Here is a 5,167-nt window from a genome sequence, read left to right as displayed (position 1 = left end):
GGAGGGGAGGATTGAAGGAGGGGAATGGGAGCAGGGAGAGGGAATGGGGGCCCAGGGTTGGGGGAAGGAAGGGTAGAAGCAGGAGCAGGAGGAGAAAGGAATAGAACAGGGTAGGGTAGGGTGTGTATAGGTATGGGGGGCGGATGGGAGGGAACAGCGGGAAACAGCCAGGGGAGAAGGGACGGAGAGCAGGGACACAGGGATGAGAGGAGCAGGGAGGGCTCGGGCTGCGGGACGAAGAGGGAAAGGCCGGGGCGGAGAGGGACGGGGGACCCAGGAGGGGAACAGGAGAGGGGAGCGGGGTAGGGACAGGAGAGGGAGAATGGGGGGACAGGTTGGGGGGAGAAAGAAAAGAAAAGGAAGACGGGGAGGAGGGAGGAAAGGTAGAGAGAGAAACAGGAGGAGAGGCCAAAGGGGAGGGAAAGAGTCGGTTTGAGGAGGAGAGAGAAAGGCGGGAAAGGGAGAAAAAGAAGGGGAACACGAGGAGGAGGAAGGAGGGGGAGAGGGTTTGAGAGAAGGGAAAGCAGAAATCCAACCAGTCCCTGTGCGCGGAGCTCCAACGCAGCCACCGTCCGCAGCGAGCTCAGCCTGAGCAAATGGCGGCCGAGCCCATTACCTGGAGTTCAATCACCTCGGCCACGCCCGCGCAGCCGCACCGAGACCCCGCGCACCTGCCGGGCCGGCCCCGCCCCTGGATCACCTCACGGCCCCGCACCTGGATCCCCGCCGGGTACCACCGTGGGTACCGCCCCCAGTACCGCCGCCGGTACCTTCTCCGGCAGGACAGGACCCTGGCAGAGAAAGGTGCCCCGCAGCCGCCTGTCGGCCTGCGCTGAGCCCACAGCCCGTGTCCGCACTCTCGGAAACGCCGCAGAAAATCGCGCCGCGGCGATCGTGTCGGCGTCGCGCGCAGGCAGCCCCCAAAACACACTGAGGTCCTTGTTTTCCCGCCCTTTCTGCCGCCATATATAGAAGGTCAGGCGAGTATCGGCCGAGCCGCCATCTTGAGAGTGGCAAGCAGTAACTTCCGCCCTTCGCTGCTGCCATCTTTAGTACTGGCAGAGGCCACTTCCGGCCCGGCTGCCATCTTTGTTGTGGTACCCGTAACGCCCCTCACCATCTCAATTTCTAATTCGCCTGCCTGAATCCGGCAACGACGCCGAAAAGAGCTCCGGCCGACGCTGGAGCGGCGGCAGGCACGGGCGGGGATGCTTGTCTCGGCCGAGCTCCTGCCGCAAGCAGCATCCGCAGCGTGGCGGCAGTCCTACAGGGCAGCGTCCCGGCAAGCACTCGCTCCCATCATCGGAAGGGCACGCGCGCAGCACGCGCTGTGCCCACAAGGCGGCAGCACTGCCAGGGCTGGCTCAGGGCTGGCTGCAGTACCAGACTCTGTCCACAAGGCGGCAGCACTGCTAGGGCACCGGCTCGGGGGTGGCTGCCGTACCGTGCTGTGCCCACAAGGCGGCAGCACTGCCGCCCTTCCCACGCTCGCAGCCGCTGCCGCTCTCGCAGCCCGAACTCGGCGTCACCCTCCCCTCTATTCACACACACCCCCCGTCCCCTCTGATCTGGGCAGCGAAGGCGGGGGCCGCGCTGCAATCCGGATCTCCGACGGGAGAACAGCATTGCTGCCCTGCCGGATTGAGAAATCCGATTCCTTGCAGAGATTGAGGGATAGGGAGATCAGCCTAAGGCTGGGTATTGGCAGCGGCAATCGGGTGAGGAGGGGAGAGGGGAGCTGCTCGGCAGCGGCTGCAGTACCGCGCTGTGCCCACAAGGCGGCGTTAGCGGCGGGTGCGCAGCCAGGGCTGGGGCGGGGCAGGGGCGGGCCGGGGGAGCGTCCCAGGGGATGGAACGAAGAGGGACAGGGTCAGCGCTGGGCTAAACCCCCAGAAACCCCCTAAAAAAACCCCAAAATTAAAAAAAAAATTTAAAAACCCAATAAAAACTTTTAAAAATCCCATCAAAGTACCCTAAAGCAACCTTAAAACCCCCCAAAACACCACAAAACCCCTTTAAAAACGGGGGACGGGGCCACGTGACACCCCAGGCAGTTACGAAGCCCAAGGGGCGGGGTTGGGTTTAGGGTGCATTGCTCTGGGCCTGAGCAATCGAGCCGAGAGAGATCGATCGGCAGGCATCACGAGTCGATCGCCGAGCAATCGATCGGCAGGCATCAAGAGTAGATCGCCGAGCAATCGATCGGCAGGCATCACGAGTCGATCGCCGAGCAATCGATCGGCAGGCTCACGATCGATCGCCGAGCAATCGATCGGCAGGCATCACGAGTCGATCGCCGAGCAATCGATCGGCAGGCATCACTAATCGATCGCCGAGCAATCGATCGGCAGGCATACGAGTCGATCGCCGAGCAATCGATCGGCAGGCATCGATTTTTTGGGATTTTTTGCGGAGTTTTTGGGGAATTTTTGGGGGATTTTGGTAATTTTTGCGGACATTTTTGGGGTGTTTTTTGGTCTTTTTTTTCTCCTTTGGCTGCCAGGTTATGGGGATTTTGGGGGATTTTTTGGGGTGTTTCTAGTGGATTTTTTTGGGATATTTTTGGGGGGTTTTGGTAAATTTAGGGGATTTTTTGGGGGGTAATTCTTGGGGTATTTTTGGGATTTTTTGAGGGTTTTTTTTTTCCTTACCTTTGGCTTCCTGCTCCAAGTGGTTTTTGGTGTTTCTTTTGGGGATATTTTTGGTAATTTTTTGAGATTTTTGGGAGAACTTTTTTGGAGGAATTTTTTGGGGATTTTGGTAATTTTTGGGGATATTTTTGGGATGGTTTTTTGGGGTTTTTTGAGGTTTTTTTTTTAATTTTGGGGGGCATTTTTTGGGATTTCTGGTGGGCTTTTGGGAATTTTTGGGGGAATTTTTTTGTTTGTTTTGGTTTTTTTTCTTAATTTTTGGCGATTTTTTGGAGATTTTTTTTTTTTGTTATTTTCGAAGGGTTTTTAGTTCGTTTTTTGGAGTTCTTTCTCCCCTTTGGCCGCTAGCTCCAGCTGATTTTTGGGAATTTTTTGGGAGATATTTTTTAAACTATTTGGGGATTTTTTTTGGGAATTAGTTTTGGGCTTTTGGTAATTTTGGGGGATATTTTTGGGAGGTTTATTGGGTTTCTTTGGAATTTCTTTGGGCTTTTTTCAGGGATTACTTGGGATTTTGGGTGGTTTTTGGGAAAATTTGGAAGGATTATTTTGGGGAATTTTTTTGCAATTTTTGGCAATTTTTTGAGATTTTTATTTCTAATTTTTCGGGTTTTTTTGGTAGTTTTTGGGTTTTTTTCTCCCATTTGGCGGCCAGCTCCAGCTGATTTTTGGGATTTTTTGTGGGGGATATTTTTTTAAAATTTGGGGGATTTTTTGGGTGGGATTTTTTTGGGATTTTTTGGGGATTTTGGGGGATATTTTTGGGATTTTTGGAGTTTTTTTGGGGGGATTTTTGGGATTATTGGTGAGTTTTGGGAATTTTTGGGGATTTTTTTGGGATGGTTTTTTGGGGTTTTTTTGGGTTTTTTTCTCACCTTTGGCCGCCAGCTCTAGGTGATTTTTTTGGGGATTTTGGTACATTTTGGGGGATTTTTGGTAATTTTGGGATGTTTTTTGGTAATTTTTGGCTTTTTTTTTCTTTTTTTTTTTTTTTTTTTTTTTTGGTAATTTTTAGGGATGTTTTTAAGATGTCGTTTGGGTTTTTTTTAATTTTTGGGGGATTTTTTGGGATTTTTGGGGATTTTTGGAGGGTTTTGGGGATTTTTTGGGGGGATTTTTTTGGAGATTTTTTTCTGATTTTTGGTGGCAATTTTTGGTAATTTTTGGGGAATTTTGGGTAGTTTTTTGAGCTTTTTTCTCCCCTTTGGACGCTAGGTCCAGCTCATTTTTGGAGATTTTTTATGGGAATTATTTTTGGGCTTTTGGTAATTTTTGGAGATATTTTGGGATGGTTTTTGGGGTTTTTTTGAGGTTATTTGGGGATTTTTATAGTAATTTTGGGGTATTTTGGGGGGTATTTTTGGGGTTTTTTTCTTACCTTTGGCCGCCAGCTCCAGGTGGTTTTTGGGGTTCCTTTTGGGGATGTTTTTGGGGAAATATTTTGGGGGATTTTGGTAATTTATTGGGATATTTTTGTGGATTTTTTGGGGGGATTTTTTGGAATTTTTAGGTGGATATTTTGGAATTTTGGGGGGATTTTTGGGAATTTTTTGCGGGATTTTTTTTTCGGGGATTTTTGGGGATTTTTTTATTTTATTTTTGGCGATTTTTTGAGATTTTTATGGTAATTTTGGGGGGTTTTTAGGTAGTTTTTTGGGGTTCTTTCTCCCCTTTGGCTGCCATGTGTAGCTGATTTTTGCGATTTTTTGGGGAGATATTTTTTAAAATTTTTGGGGATCTTTTGGGGATATATTTTAAGAATTGTTTTTGGGTTTTTGGGGGATTTTTGGGGGATATTTTTGGGATGATTTTTGGGGGGGTTTTTGAGGATTTTAGCGTATTTTTGGGGGGAATGATTTTGGGTTCTTGGGAATATTTGTGGGACATCTTTGGGGATTTTTTTTAAAACTTTTTGAGTATTTTTTAGGGATTTTTTTGGGGTATTTTTCGGGATTTTTTGGGCGTTTTTTTCCTTACCTTTGGACGCCAGCTCCAGGTGGTTTTGGGGGGTTTTTTTGAGGATATTTTTGGTAATTTTTAGGGATTTTTTTAGAGATTTTTTTTGGGTTTTTTGGTAATTTTTGTGGATATTTTTTGGGTGTTTTTTGGGTATTTCTTGGGGTTATTTTCTCTCCTTTGCCTGCCAGCTCCAGGTGGTTTTTTTGATAATTTTTGGGGGGGGTTTTGGTAATTTTTAGGGTATATTTTTTGGGTGGTTTTGGCGTTTTTGGGGGTTTTGGTCATTTTTGAGGATATTTTTAGGGGATATTTTTAGGGTGTTTTTGGCTGCTTTTTGGGGTATTTTCCTCACTTTTAGTGGCTAGGTCCAGGTGATTTTTGCGTTTTTTGGGGTTTTTTTCTTACCTTTGGCCGCCAGCTCCAGGTGATTTTTGGGGTTTTTTGGAGGATATTTCTGGTAATTTTTTGGGAATTTTTTTGGATTTTGGTAATTTTGGGGCGTTTTGTGGTAATTTTTTGGATTTTTTGGGGATTTTTTGGGGTATTTTTGGGGGGAA

The sequence above is a fragment of the Oenanthe melanoleuca genome, chromosome 25 (assembly GCF_029582105.1).
Source record: "Oenanthe melanoleuca isolate GR-GAL-2019-014 chromosome 25, OMel1.0, whole genome shotgun sequence".
Taxonomy (NCBI): domain Eukaryota; kingdom Metazoa; phylum Chordata; class Aves; order Passeriformes; family Muscicapidae; genus Oenanthe; species Oenanthe melanoleuca.
The sequence above is the reverse complement of the archived record's forward strand: the minus strand, read 5'-3'. Positions refer to the sequence as shown.